Source organism: Eleutherodactylus coqui, chromosome 1, assembly GCF_035609145.1.
Source record: "Eleutherodactylus coqui strain aEleCoq1 chromosome 1, aEleCoq1.hap1, whole genome shotgun sequence".
NCBI lineage: Eukaryota > Metazoa > Chordata > Amphibia > Anura > Eleutherodactylidae > Eleutherodactylus > Eleutherodactylus coqui.
In genome coordinates this window covers 147,225,405-147,241,600 of record NC_089837.1, presented here as the reverse complement: position 1 = coordinate 147,241,600, position 16,196 = coordinate 147,225,405, and the positions used below count along the sequence as shown (strand labels likewise).

At 39.7% G+C, this 16,196-nt stretch overlaps 1 long non-coding RNA gene across 1 annotated transcript in view; it reads left to right on the top strand.

Moving 5' to 3' along the window:
* LOC136610898 (uncharacterized) overlaps positions 1 to 11,962 on the top strand; it is a 75,479-nt gene extending 63,517 nt beyond the window's left edge. Inside the window, exon 5 of the long non-coding RNA XR_010790193.1 lies at positions 11,570 to 11,962. This is a non-coding gene — a long non-coding RNA (uncharacterized lncRNA). The remainder of the gene's footprint in view (positions 1 to 11,569) is intronic.
* Positions 11,963 to 16,196: the final 4,234 nt, after the last annotated feature.

Here is a 16,196-nt window from a genome sequence, read left to right as displayed (position 1 = left end):
GCTTGGTCTGGGTGAGAATGTGTGTAAGTGGGTAAGTAACTGGCTCAGTGATAGAAAGCAGAGGGGGGTTATAAATGGTACATACTCTGATTGGGTCACTGTTACTAGTGGGATACCACAGGGGTCGGCATTGGGCCCTATTCTTTTTAACATATTTATTAATGACCGGGTAGAAGGATTGTGCAGTAAAATATCAATATTTGCAGATGAGGACACAATGCGGTTGCAAATGGATCTGAATAAGTTGTCGGCTTGGGTAGAAAAGTGGCAAATGAGGTTTAATACTGATACATGTAAGGTTATACACATTGGGTGGAGAAAATACACATGTCACCGTTACACACTTAGGGCTCGGTCAGAGGAGCGTGGTTTACATGCTGCTAAGCAACGTGTAAAACCACGCTCCTGACATGCAGGAAAAGATTGGGTGACAGGGCTGTCTCTAGCTCCATGGAGCAGCCCGGTCACACATCCATGGTGCGGGTGCATGCTTCCACGGCTCCCATAGGAGCCTATGGTAAGCACCCTGGACAGCGCGCACCACGAAACTGACAGGCAAGTCGGAACTCACTGTCTGTCCTTTTTTAGAAGCGCAGATTCTGCGCTTCTAAAAAGGGTTTGAGTGATCACTTCTATAGCAACCCATTGGTTGCTATAGAAGGGTAGTTTTACACGCTGCTGTAGCAGCGTGTAAAACACACTCTTCTGACCGGGTCCTAAATGGAAAAACACTGGAAGCAGTGACATGGAAAAGGACTTGGAGATTTTAGTTATTTTGCTTTCTCTGCATCAACATTGGAGTGGTAATAGGCTGAACAGGATGGACATATATCTTTTTCGTTCTAACATGCTCTGTTAAGAGCAGCAACACAGGGTTTGTAGAAATGAAACAAGTGAAGATAGCAGTCTTGTCAATTCATTCCTCATTTGGCCTTACTTGCATGGGAATATTTCATAAGTATGTCTTAACCCCTTAAGGACCGGGCCATAGTGTTTTTACGTCCTGCAGCTGCAGGACGTGTATGCAGGGAGGTAGCGCCGCTATCTCCCTCTATACAGCGCGGGCGGCAGCTGTTTATTACAGCTGACACCCGCGGGCAATAGCCGCGCTCGGCCGATCGCGGCTATTAACCCTTTAAATGCCGCTGTCAATTCTGACAGCGGCATTTAAATCCCCCGAACGCTGTTTGGGGGTCCCGCACGGCCCCCTCGCGGTGAGATCGTGGGATCTGTGCAGGTGTCATGGCAGCCGGGGGCCTAATGAATGGCCCCAGGGCTGCCTTAGCAGACTGCTTATCAAGCCATCCACACAGGGTGGCTTGAAAGACTGCCTGTAAAAAAGCAGTATGACGTAATGCTATAGCATTACGTCATACTGCAGGAGCGATCAAAGCATCGCATGTTAAAGTCCCCCAGGGGGACTTCAAAGTAAAGTAAATAAAAAGATCAATAAAGTTTTTTAAATTGTAAAAAAAAAAGTTATAAAAGTTTAAATCACCCCCCTTTTGCCATATCTATTATTAAAAAATCTAAATCATAAAATAAAAATATGTATTTGATATCGCCGCATCCATAAAAGTCCGATCTATCAAAGTAGTGCATTATTTTTTCTGCACGGTGAACGTCGCCTGAAAAAATAAATAAAGAACGCCAGAAATGCATTTTTTAAGTTACCCTGTCTCTCAGAAAAAACGCAATAAAAAGCGATCAAAAAGTTGTATGTATTCCAAATTGATACTATCGGAAACTACAGAACATCCTGCAAAAAATGAGCCCTTGCTCAACTACGTAGACGAAAAAATAAAAAAGTTATCGTGCGCACAAAATGACCGCAGAAAATAATTGAAAAAAATGTAATATCTTAAAAAAAAAATACAAGTACTACAGCAAAAACAATACTATATAAGTTTGGTATCGTAGTAATTGTACTGACATATAGAATAAAAATATCAGGTCGTTTTTGTTGCAGTTTGTGCGTCGTAGAAACAGGATGCACCAAAAGATGGTGGAATGTCGTTTTTTTTCCCATTTCTCTCCGCTAAGAATTTTTAAAAAGTTTTTCAATACATTATATGGTACAATAAATAGTGCCATTGAAAAATACAACTCGTCCCGCAAAAAACAAACCCTCATACAGCGTCTTCGATGGATAAATAAAGGAGCTATGATTTTTTAAAAGGGAGTAGGAAAAAACAAAAATGGAAAAAAGCAAAAAAGCCCGGTCACTAAGGAGTTAATGGTACTTGTATCCTGGGAGAAGTTCTTTAAATTTGATAAAGAAACAGAAAAATCTAACTCTTTTGCCTGTATAGACTTATTTGAATATAGCCTTATTGGTAGTGCACGAAGGCTATACAGTGGCCTAGTACAAGGCAGCGTGGCCTCCATGTGCTATCTCCCTTGGGTGCTGAATGTATGGAGCTATTCTCCCTTAGAAGCAGTGTCATAAAGTAGGAAATTCAACAGAAAAAAATTTCATATGCAGTTTTATGAAATTGGGGAAATATTGCACTACTGTGAGAGCTATATTAGAATACATTTACAAATGGCATATTTGTTGCAGAAATATAGGCCCATGCATCTGAAATTCAGTCCCATTCATCTGAATGTGGCTGTTTCAGCAGCAAGCATGTGGATTTCTGCAAGTCCCATTAAAATAAATGAAAGAGTTGCACATATTTTTGCAGCAAATCTGCCTTGTGTGAATTCACCCTTGCAGAGATAGAATATCACCATGTGCATGAGGCTGTAAAAGTAGAAAAGGTAATTTGAGTAAAGTTAGAGGTATACTTTTTGATAGCCATTTGTAGTATAATGCTAAAGGAAAGCATATACGCTGAGCTTTTCTACAGAGCCTCAGTGAGGCCTCTCTTACCTTCACCCATCCGAAACTGAACATTTCAAATTAACCAGTTAGAATTATACACCTCACTAGTATTGAAGCTCTTCAATGCCGGTATAAAGTGTGGAGTAATTATCAAGTGAGTGCTTTGCTTTTCTTCCGCGTAAAGATGGATTCGGGTTCTTGAGCCCATGAGAGGAAATGTTTCTGAGGGCCTTCCCTCTATCTATTCTGTACATGTTCACATTCACTTTTAATTACACGGTGAACTTTGTTCCTATCATTGTTCACACAGGATATATCATCAATAAGGTCTTGTAAGTTATTTTAGAATCAACTCATAGTGTAAAGTAATTAGTTCTAAACTTAGCAAAAATTAGATTGTCTTCTGCTAGATGTTTGAGTACCATTTTTATGCCAGTCTGGGCCAGACCAACCAAATATCTTTGTTCGTGGCATCCACTGACATATTGATATTCTTCCACTCCAGGTTCCCATTGCTAGAGACTAAAAAGAGGCTGACACCAAAGGAACAAATGTTTTTTGATTGTGGGGGTTACACAGTGCAGGAAGATTAAAGGCCCTTTTACACACAAAGATAATCTTTCAAAGGACTAAAAGACTGAAAGATTCAGCAAATTGTTTGCATAAAGTGTTAATGGCCATTAACACTTTATCATCATCATTTGCATGTAAAAGGACCTGCACAAGGTTTTTCTTAGAGCCCAGCATGCGTTTAAACACATGCCAAGCTCTGTAAACAGCTGCCAGCACATTCCATTGTACTCCTCTTAGCTAGTGTAAACATGCCATGGAGAGAACAGCATGCAGGCTTTTGAAAGATGAGTGAAATGCATTCAAATAGAATATATTTGCACAGTCTTTCAGTGGCTGAACGATGGATTTTAAGTGAAGTAAAATCCATCATTCAAACGAAAAGTGCACCATGCCCGTGTTTACATGTAATGATTATCGTTCATTTTCAGCCGTTTGGACAAATTTTGAGCAATAGTCATTGCACGTAAAAGGGCCTTAAGAGACAAAGCACATATTGCAGTAATCAGAACAATCGTTACTTGGCAACTGATTAAGTGGTGCAAAGTTTCTAAACTTTGCAATACTGTTTCAGTATTTGGTGACTCAATCTGTAGTGCTTCACAATGCAGAGTTTAGAATCTTGGCCCATGTGGAAACACACTGCAGGCTCTTTAAATATATAGTTTGCTTGATATGGCTTCAGGATGCAGTCACGAGTCAGAATGGTTTGCACTCCCAGTTTCTATAGTGAAACTTTCTTTGCAATACAGCAGATCAAGGACCAGAACTTTGCAAGCTCTGTTCAGACTGACTGGGACACTCTCAGTGACGATCAGGATGCTTCAGGGCTTTCACACAGTACAGTGCTTTCGGCTGCATTCAACCTCTGAGCAGGTATTCAGGGCTCCCTCAAGACCCCAGCTTCAGTCCGCACCCAACTTCTGCTCAGACGTCTTGTACTTGCTTCCACCTCTACCACAATGGCAGGAACAACAACATTCTGTATGCAATACCTCACCAGTTGTACCACACACAAGCATCACCCTGTACAGCTAGATGAGCCTTACCATTCGCCAGACAGATCCTCAAGTCCTGCCCAGCATGGCGATCCGTTACGGACTCCCAAATAAGCTCACGATATTGGAAACAAAAATACACCCACAACATCCACAGAGGCCATGACAGAGTTTGTTACATCAATTCCATTAAGCAGTTGCATAATAAATAGAGATGAGCGAGCATACTCGATAAGGCAAACTACTCGAACGAGTAGTGCCTTATTCGAGTACCTGCCCGCTCGTCTCCAAAGATTCGGGGGTGGGGAGCAGCGGGGGAGAGCGGGGAGGATCTCTCCCTCCCTCCCTCCCCCCCCCCCTCCCCCCCCCCGCTTCCCCCTGCTCACCACCGCAACTCACCTGTCACCCGCGCCGGCAGATGAATCTTTAGAGACGAGCGGGCAGGTACTCACATAAGGCACTACTCGCTCGAGTAGTTTGCCTTATCGAGTACGCTCGCTCATCTCTAATAATAAACCTTAGCAGAAGTGCAATAAATATTAATCATTATACAACAATCTTCAGTAACCATATCATTTCATCCAATACATATCAGCATCCTATGTCCTATATCTAAATAAACACTAGCATTTATAACATGAAACTGACTGCACTAAAAACTTAGCTTTTTTAGCCCTCTCATACACTCATTAGCAATATGTTGTAAACTGCTTTACATTTAATTGTTTCTTTTTTTTAAAAGATGTTGTCCAAAATGAAGGTTTCTGCATAAAATTTTAATGAATTCTTGGAAGAATTAACAAGTGCCTCCCAAGATAGATCATCTTAATATTATAACAGGTTGCTGACAATTCACATTAATAACATTCAAAAAGATCCTTAAAGGGGTTGTCTCACGCCGAAACGTTTTGGTTTTTTTATTCAATAGGCCCCCCGTTCGGCGCGAGACAAACCCAAGGGATGGGTTAAAAAAAAAAAAAGTTTATTACTTACCCGAATCCCCGCGCTGCGGCGACTTCTTTCTTCCTTTACCAAGATGGCCACCGGGATCTTTACCCACGATGCACCGCAGGTCTTCTCCCATGGTGCACCGTGGGCTCTGTGCGGTCCATTGCCGATTCCAGCCTCCTGATTGGCTGGAATCGGCACACGTGACGGGGCGGAGCTACGAGGACCAGCTCTCCGGCACGAGCGGCCCCATTCACCAGGGAGAAGACCGGACTGCGCAAGCGAGTCTAAAAACGCCAGAAGACAGCGAATTTAGACGGATCCATGGAGACGGGGACGCCAACACCGGAGGGGGTAAGTGAATAACTTCTGTATGGCTCATATTTAATGCACGATGTATATTACAAAGTGCATTAATATGGCCATACAGAAGTGTATAACCCCACTTGATTTCACGAGACAACCCCTTTAAGTGCCATAAATATTAAATGTTTATGATTAGCTAAAGGATGAAATCCACTGGAATCGGGTTTGTTAAACAATGTAGGAAAATTAATGACTATATTCAATATGATTGTACAAGAATAAAATGCCAAGTAATCAGCTGATAGTAGGGCACAGGGCAGAGAGGAAATGCATCACAGGGAGACACAATGCTCGGCTCTGTTTGTCTCCCACTCTTTGGCTGTGTAATCCAGACAATTCATTATGCATCAGAGAAATTTATGAATGAGACACATCCACATTTCAGTAAATCCTAAAGCAGCTGTTTTGATTATTATAGTGAACTTTTGTCATAGTATGTATCAAAATACAATGTTATATAAGCCCTGATAATATGAGAGGTGTGTAATATCACTTTTCCAACTAACCATTGAAAACACTTCTACGGGTATGTAGTCAATTCCTGGCAACCATGACTGCTGATTCCATATTAATCCAATGACATTTATCATCGTACATTACCAATCTCGCTAACCTTAAGATGGTCACGCCCTTAGCATAAATGTTGGACAAACCATCTGATCCCACGTGAATGGGAGTCTGAATAGCAGATGTTGGGGGATTTCAACTTGCCTTATCTTTTGGTCTCACAGGAGATAAGCTACTGTCAGGGGTGTTAGAGGTGCCCCTTTCATTGAGCATGTTTATGATGTCATTTGGCTGAAGCTTATGACTCAAGTGCATGGCTGACATTAGAATTCATGCCACATTATAGCTCTGTTGTAGAGATCTTAAATACAGTAACATTTGTTTTCTACAGACTCAGGGCTCAGTCACATGGGCACATCGGCACCCGTACACAGGCGCCGATGCGCCCGTGTTACTGCAGGAAGAAGACGGCCGTCTCTCTGCAGCGCTGAAGAAAGAACACATGACCGGCAATGAAGCCGGTCACATGCTCTTTCTACCAATCTAGCTTGTTCTTGTCAATGTGGCCTGGTTCCTATGTTTCTGTAGTCCAGTCATGTCTCCGAGCCTGTGGTTTTGTCTTCTCATTTCTTGTTCATATCTGCCTAGCCTTGGTTCATTATTCAGTTAGCTTGTTTGGCTTCTTTTCTGGATGCCAGTGCCCTCTAGTTCTCAAAAATAATAATCAGACAGTGGGCTATTTAGGGACAGTGGTGTCTATTGTTAGGGTCAGTGTCGGTGAGATTAAGGAGAGCCATAGGGAGAGCTAGCATTAGGGATAGGATTTATCTGATTGTTATTTCTGTTCCATACCACCTTCTTCAGTTCTCCGCTGTGAATTTCGGCATCATCATAATCATCATCCTGTTACCATCACCTTTTGCCCTTGTAATCTAATTATAAGTCCCTAGTATATTTGTGTTTTCTTTTGTGCTGATATGTGCTTTATATTGATTATTCTTGTGACGGTCCAGTTGTTACACTATCTGAGTACCGAGAGACACAGTTAGTACCCAGGAAAGGCATCTGTTATAAGTGAAGTCAAGTTTTAATGTTAAATGTCCAGTCAGCGTTACTACAAATTGCCATCATTCAAGGTCCCTTCATATGGCATTGCCACAAGTATGAGCCATAACATCTCTTGCTTACTCATTAGAAGATATGTAAACTTGCTCATCTGATTAACCTTTACATTGTAAGGGCTCGGTAAGACAAGTGTGTTTTACACGCTACTACAGCAGCGTGTAAAACCACGCTTCTATAGCAACCAATAGGAATCTGCACTTTTAAAAAAGAATGGACAGCAAGTACCGACTTGCCTGTCAGCTCCGTGGTCCAGGGTGCTTTCCATAGGCTCCTGTGAGAGCTGTGGAAGGAGACTGCCCGCACCATGGATGTGTGAACAGGCTACTCCGTGGAGCTAGGCGCAGCCCGTTTGCACACAGAATTCCCTGCATATCAGCAATGTGGTTTACAGGTTGCTTAGCAGCATGTAAATCACACTCGTCTGACCGCGGCCTAACCTGGATTCTGGTAACACAGCTCTTTATTGCTTGATTTGTGATAATATTCAATAAAAATAAAGATTGTTAAGAGAGACTACAGAAGTAGAGAATGTTTGAAGGGCTTCTTTTTACAGTTATCTTAAAAGCCTCCTGCAGATGGCCGGGGTGGATCCCACTGCGAGAATTCTCACAGTGGGATGCGAGCCGTGCCCCTGCAGTGACCTGGCGCTCACCTCCTCCCGGCATCTCGCTCTGCACCGGCTGTCGCACAGCCGCGCATGCACAGACAAGAACCACTGTGTCACCAGGCTTGTATAGAAATAGGACATACCGCAATTTGTTCACCGCACGAGTTTTTACATGGTCAAATCTCGTGTCTTCATGGGATTGCATTATCTAATGCAATCCTATGGCAGCGGGCACAGGCAGAAATTCTGCGGGAGATTCTGCTGCGGAATTTCCGCCCATGTGCATTTGGCCAAAAGTACGTTTTATATGCGCTTTCAACAAGTTCATTGTTTATTGTTCACTTTGAATTTCTGAATTTAACATACAACAAAATGGAATATATTACTTACAACAGATACAAATACAATTTTTATAAGCATACATAATTTCAGATGCATTTGACATGATCCTAATAGCACAGTAGGGAAACTAATCTTCTGTATGGATCTGAATTCTTCAATAAAGCAATTTGTAATATAGCTACAATTATAGAACACCATAGCTTACAGTATAACTCTGAAGAACAACTCGCAGCAGTATAAACTGTGTATCAAATAATATACTGTTGTCATTTCAGATTTTTTTTGACAATTGCGTATGTAAAAAAAGACAAAGCATGTACTAATAAGCAGGCATGTAACCCTTCTGCGTTTGACTCATTTACGAACATTGCCTGTTGTGTTAGAGAACTGATTTCAGTTTTAGATGCTCTCAGCTTCTGCATTTTTGACTCCGCTCCTCCCTCTGTTGGTCTGTTCAGCAGAAGCTGTGGAACTGAAATTCTACTATTTATTTCTAAACTATTCACAGTTACTAAAGCCAGTACCAGCTTCCTGGAGGGATAGATTGATAGATAGATAGATAGATAGATAGATAGATAGATAGATAGATAGATAGATAGATAGATAGATAGATAGATAGATAGATAGATAGATAGATAGATAGATAGATATGAGATAGATAGATAGATAGATAGATAGATAGATAGATAGATAGATAGATAGATAGATAGATAGATATGCGGGATAGATAGATAGAATGACTTGTAGATAGATGGATTTGAGATAGATAAATAGATATGAGATAGATAGATAGGTAGATAGAATGATGTGTAGATAGATATGAGATAGATAGATAGATAGATAGATAGATAGATAGATAGATAGATAGATAGATAGATAGATGGATAGATAGATAGATTTGTTAAACTAAAAGAATAAATAAAATAAAAAATACAGTTCTCATTTTATTTTATTTTTTATAATCCAGATAGACGGATAAATTAAAAAAATAACACTACAATCCCAAATATAACAACACATTTGGAGTGCTGCATATTTTCCAAGTTTATACACTGACCTGAAATCGAGGATATAGTGCTGGCATCCTTTTTCGTACATGGACTTTCTTTCATAGTGCTGCTCTTTCCTCTTGGTGATACATAGAAAGATATGAGATAGATAGATAGATATGAGATAGATAGATATGAGATAGATAAATAGATAGATAGATAGAATGACTTGTAGATAGATAGATATGAGATAGATAAATAGATAGGAGATAGATAGATAGATAGATAGATAGATAATAAATAGATAGATAGGAGATAGATAAATAGATCCATTGTAGATAGATAGATAGACAGATAATAGATAGAAAGATATGAGATAGATAAGCAGATATGAGATAGATAGATATGAGATAGATAGATAGATAGATAGATATGAAATAGATAGATAGATATGAGATAGATAGATAGATAGATAGATAGATAGATAGATAGATAGATAGATAGAATGACTTGTAGATAGATAGATTGACAGATAATAGATAGATAGATAGATAGATAGATAGATAGAATGACTTGTAGATTGATAGGAGATAGATAGATAGATAGATAGATAGATATGCAGGATAGATAGATAGAATGACTTGTAGATAGATAGATATGAGACAGATAAATAGATATGAGATAGATAGAATGATGTGTAGATAGAATGACTTGTAGATAGATAAATAGATAGATAATGAGATAGGTAGATAGATGTGAGATAGATACATAGATTGGAGATAGATAGTGGGATAGATAGATAGATAGAATGACTTGTAGATAGATAGATAGATAGATAGATAGATAGATAGATATGAGATAGATAGATAGTAAACAGATGGATTTTTTCCAATTTCATGAATGACTTATAGAAATGTGGAAAGATAGATTATTTCAAATATGATGACATTTTGAGGGAAGAAAATATGCAATAATTGTAAATATGAAATAATGTAGAAAGTTATGGGTTGTAGAAAAAAAGCTGAAATAAATGAAAAGATTGATCAGTAGATAAATAAATGCATTCACTAATCGATCAATTGATAGATGCTAGATAGATAAATAGATATCAGAAAAAATAACTGTACGGCGACATCAGTTTTCTGCATTTGAACTAAATGTTTGTTGTGGGCTTATTATCTCTTGTCTTTAGAAGTCACTACTTACTACAGGTAATATTTAAGTCTTTTCCAAATATCTTGCATAAATATTTTAAGAGACTCCAACTTTCAGAATGCCTCGTTCCTTTAAAATGTGAGCATTGTGCTGTGACACTGCAAGGAACTAAACATTATTGAGAAATGTGGAAAAGAGTGAACAAAAAAATTCTACAATATGATGCAAAATAATTCCTCCTGCTCTATGGTTGTAATTTCTTTAGAAAATCATCTTTTAGGAATTTCTTTTAAAAAAAATGTAGAAATTCATTATGTTCACATTTAGGTTTTATCTGTATGTTAGAAATTTGTTATAGTCCAGTTTAGATTAAATTAGTTTTTAAACAGTCATTTTACATTATAAAAGAAACAAAAGGTCTGTATTATAGGCTGTGGCAATTGTTTGTAGGAGTCCTTAGCACAATGAGTTAAGGCTTTAATGTAAACTGTTTCTAGTAATCCCAAAACAAGTGGAAAAATAATACAAATGAACATTTAGGAGGCAGATATGTGTTATCAGAAGGGGCAGATTTGTCATACAGAATTAATATTCAGCGGGAAAGGGGACCAATCTTGGATCCATAATGTGATTGTGTAAAGATATCACCTTCTCATTAATTTTCTTAAATTGTTCCCATTGCGTATAGCGTTAGTTTAATTGATTTAACCCTTGCTATGGAGACTGGAATTCTTTTTAATTAAAATTCTTTGTGCATAGACTCTTTCCACTGAAATACATATTAAATTATTAAAAATATTACCCTCTTATCCATGTGGACTATAGGAGTGTTTATTTCTGTACTGTAGGTTCTATAATTTTGAAGAACATTTTTTTATATTTTGAATTATTGTATTAAATGTTATTTAAATCCATCGAGCCATTGAAGCCATCTAATCTCCAGGAACTGATGATAAGCAAGAAGTGAAGCATATCATTTTGCTGGCTGTTATAACTTTCGATTACATTATAATCATGCTATAATAATATATTTTTGCATGACCTTGTAAAGTCTGAGGTCAGTGACCAACTGTATTTGAGCTACAAAAAACTGAAAAGAGCATTAAAAACCCATTTTTTATTCTGTATTTTTCAGAACGAACTAAAATTGGCCGAAGTGAGGCTGTCCCAGTAGTCCAATGCTTAGGAATGGTCATGGTCATGGTCTAGCTTCTCTGTCTCCATCCCACATGATCCACTATTATCACAAGGGGCACCATGTGGTTTCTCTGCTCCCCGGCAGCAACCATTCCAATGAATGGGCAGTCATTTGATGCATTATTGCATTGAGTCTGTCAGCTCCTCTATAATGGTCATATGCAATACATCCCCCACTATTGTAACCATATGCAGAGGACTGTGCTTTGCGGATCAAGATTATCTTTGGTTATCTTACCAATTGAAAATGCATTTCTTTCACAATGAAGTATCCAGGTGGCAAGAAACATAAGAAAAACTAACACAATGAAGCTTTGAAGTAATATTTAATAGCAGGTGGATGTTAAGTATGTCATGTACAGTACACATATATGGTGGGCATAAGAGATGTGTTCAACTGTATGGTATTTTTTCTCACCTGTTCAATACTTAAGTATTTTAGAGATTTACATTTTACTATGTTAACACACCATGCACAAATACATTAAAAGAGATTCCTGGGACTAAACTATTGATGACCTACCTTCAGGACAGGTCATCAATAGTTGATCGGCAGGGATCCGCCAATCAGCTGATTGAAGAGGATGCTGTGCTTTAGTGAGCACTGTGGCCTCTTCTCAGGCCTTTGATGTCACTTTCATGAGTCACAGGACCAGAGAGCAGCTCAGTCCATTTTAAGTGAATCGGACTGACCTGCAGTACCAGGCAGAGCCACTATACATTGAGAATGTTGTGCCTGTTATGGACTGAAATGACAGCGGAACTCACCGAAGCTCCACTGTCACTTTAATCAGCTGATCGGTGGAGATTCCGAGTGGTGGACCCCTACCGATTAAGTTTTGATGACCTCTCTAAAGGAGAGGTCATCAATAGTGTAGCACCAGAAAACCTCTTTAATGTTTTACAGTGCCAATAGCTAGGTCATTGAGGAGGTACTTTCAGTCACACTTTTAAGCTTTGATGTACTGCTGCCAAATCTTCTGAAAACTTTTGCCTTCTTAATTCTAAAAGTGTCATGTTTCCTGAGATTGAATGGGGTAGTTGTGCACTTTTTGATGATACAGTGTTAAACTTATTTGGCTACCAATTTTCTATATTTCAGTGTTTATTATTTTGTGTGTTTTAGTGTTAAAAACTTATATCCATCAGATGTTTATCAGATTTGTTTGTACACTTTTATTTTATAAGAAAGCACACCAAATAAAAATGGAATAAATATCATATCTATATATATAATAATATGTCATATAATATGTGACTTGCATATGGTATGTTGAAGTCATAAGTTACATTTTTCTAAATCTTTTTAAATCTGTTCCTTTGGTTTTCCAAGGTTTAGCTAGGTTCATTGTGTCCAAAAAACGTATAGTCTAGCATTTGTGGATATTCACTATGAATAACAAACTGGTGAGTCAACGTTTCATCTTCATGTGGCAATATCTAGAAATCTTACCTGCATTGATGAATCTACAAGATGAGCATCAAACCACAAAACTCTTTGTGAATCAATTCTACTCTCTTGAGTAAATAATTGTCCCTACACAGTTTACCATATACATCTGATTGAACTCTCCCACCTACTACAGTTGAGGTTGAGATTTCATCCAACTCTTATTTCATTTGTATGTTGACTCATCTGCCGAATGTTAAAAATGTTGCTGTCCTCACCTGCTATATTGACCTCTTAATAATCCCAGCCAAATACTCATTATGTTGAGTGCCAAATAAATGATCTAACTCAGTTATGCCAGTCAACAGCTAATCCGAATCTTTAAAGTTGAATGTATATGAATAAATCCCAACTGTGAAATACAACATCACTATGACAACAAGGAAGTGTTCGCGGAATATTCTCACAGGCTTGGCTCTGTCTTGGCTCAGTTTCATTTGCAAACTGTATAAAGTACCAGGGTCAGGAGCACACCATGAATTCAGGCGTAGAGTCCGATTATAATTTACCATTTACTTGACAAGACAAGTTTATTATTTTTGCAAGCTTCACTTTCTATAAAGAACTTCACGTCTTTCATAGTTACATAGTTAGTGAGGATGAAAAAAATAAGAATGTTCTTCAAGTTCCTACCTATGGAGTCCCACTAAGTGGGCTTCACATCTGAGTTCACATTTCAGTTTTTCTGTTCTGTCTTAGAAACAGAGAATAAAATGAAAGCAGTTTAGGATATGTTAAATGCCGGACACCAACGGTGCTCATTGAACTCCTCTGACTATTACCATTTTTGACAAAATTTGTGACAGATGTTCCAAATGGAATCTCCAGTGTGGATATGCACAAGACCATGTAATGTGAAAAGCTGGATTGTCGTATTTATGAAATCGCTTACCACCTGGGCCATTCTGACCAAACTGTTAGAATGTGTTGGGACCAGTAGAAGCATGAGGGCATGCAAACAAAGTAACTGGGCTCAGGACAGACCCATCAAACCACCAGTAAAGAGGACAAGCATATGTGACAAGCACGAATAGCTCCAACTGTTTTGCTTTCCACCATCAGTACTGGCCCCTATGTTTGTCAGAACCATTTCCAGGCGTTTAGCTGAAGGACATGTGGTCTCACAGTGCCAGTTATATGTACTGCCAGTTTTTGGTGGTGTCATGAACAATGAAACTAGACTGCTATAAAATGCAACCAGGTTGTCTTCAGCAATAAATCCAGGATTAGTTTGGGCACTGATAACAGCCGTGTTCATAAATAGAGACCTAGAGGTCAGTGACTCAATACTGCCTTTGCTTTGGAGCGGCACACTGCCCCTACTGCTAGTGGGATAGTCTAGGAGGCCATCAAATACGATAATTGGTCACCGCTAGTAGTGGTACGAGGGGCAATGACAGCTCAGCAATATGTTCAGGACACATGTATTGCCACTCATGGCAGGACTTCCAAGAGGTATTTTCCAGCAGGATAATGCTCAGCCACGCACACAAGGGGTCAAAGGAATTTTTTCACAACATTGCCACACTTCTGTGGCCTGCCTGGAAGTCAGATTTATCACCAATAGAACATGTACGGGACCATCTGAGACACTAACGTTTACAGCCTACGTGTTTGCACGATACAGAGGTTCAGTTAAGCAAATGTGGATCGATATGCCGCAGGATACCATATGGAACCTGCATGCCTCCATGCTGGCCTGTATCACATATTGCATCTAAGCTAGAGGTTGCCCAACAGGGTACTGGAGCCTCCATGTCCACTCGTATCACATCTTGTATTCAAGCTAAAGGTGGCCAAACACGGTACTAGAGCCTCTATGGCCCCCGTATCACATCTTGTATCCAAGCTAGAGGCGGTACAACAGAGTACTAGAGCCTCCATGCCTGCCTGTATCACATCTTGTATCTAAGCTAGAGGCAGTACAACAGAGTACAAGAGCCTCACTTCAAATATTCAGTTTTCCACAATAACGTATCCCTATGCTCTGATATTGTAATCACTTATTTCAACATTACAATCACACATAGAAAGTTTCATTAGATTCTGACAACTCCTTCTCGGGTAGGGATTAGAGATGAGCGAACGCGTTCGTCCGAGCTTGATATTCGTGCGAATATTAGGGTGTTCGGGATGTTCGTTATTCGTGACGAACACCATGCGGTGTTCTGGTTACTTTCACTTCCTTCCCTGAGACGTTAGCGCGCTTTTCTGGCCAATTGAAAGACAGGGAAGGCATTACAACTTCCCCCTGCAACGTTTAAGCCCTATACCACCCCCCTGCTGTGAGTGGCTGGCGAGATCAGGTGTTCGCCTAATATAAAAGTCGGCCCCTCCCGCGGCTCGCCTCAGATGCGGTGTGAGTTAGATGAGGGACAGTGCTGTTTATACCGGAGCTGCTGTAGGGAAAGAATTGGTAGTTAGTGTAGGCTTCAAGACCCCCCAAAGGTCCTTATTAGGGCCACTGATAGCTGTGTGTTGGCTGCTGTTAGCAGTGGGATTTTTTTTTCTTCTCAAAATCGGCTCTGCAGAGCGTTGCACCTGGCATTAGGGACAGAAGTGCTGCATAGGCAGGGAGAGTGTTAGGAGTGAGTGTAGCCTTCAAGAACCTCAACGGTCCTTTCTAGGGCCATATTTATCCGTGTGCAGTACTGTCCAGGCTGCTGTTAGCTGTGCTGCATTTTTTTTGGGCTTCTCAAAATCGCCTCTGCAGAGCATTCCACCCTCCATTGATACTGCAGGGAAAGAATTGTATAGGCAGGGCCACAACACAGTTATTATTCATTGAATATACGCAGTGCTGCCTGTTGGTGGGAAAAAACTGAAAACAAATCTATTTGTCCAGCCTCTGTCCGTCCTTACGGGCGGTGGACACGTGTGAGCTGCGTGAAAAACATTGCTAAATCATACGCAGCCAGCTACGCTTTACTGCTGGGTTCGCCATTTGCTTTCCTTAATTGGGAAAAAAAATACCTGCTCTCCAAGAGTTATAATAACTCTGCTACCCTCACGTTCTGTGACACATAAGCAGGGACACAGCACAGTTATTAAACTTCTCAGGTTCATTGAATATACGCAGTGCTGCCTGTTGGTGGGAAAAAACTGAAAACAAATC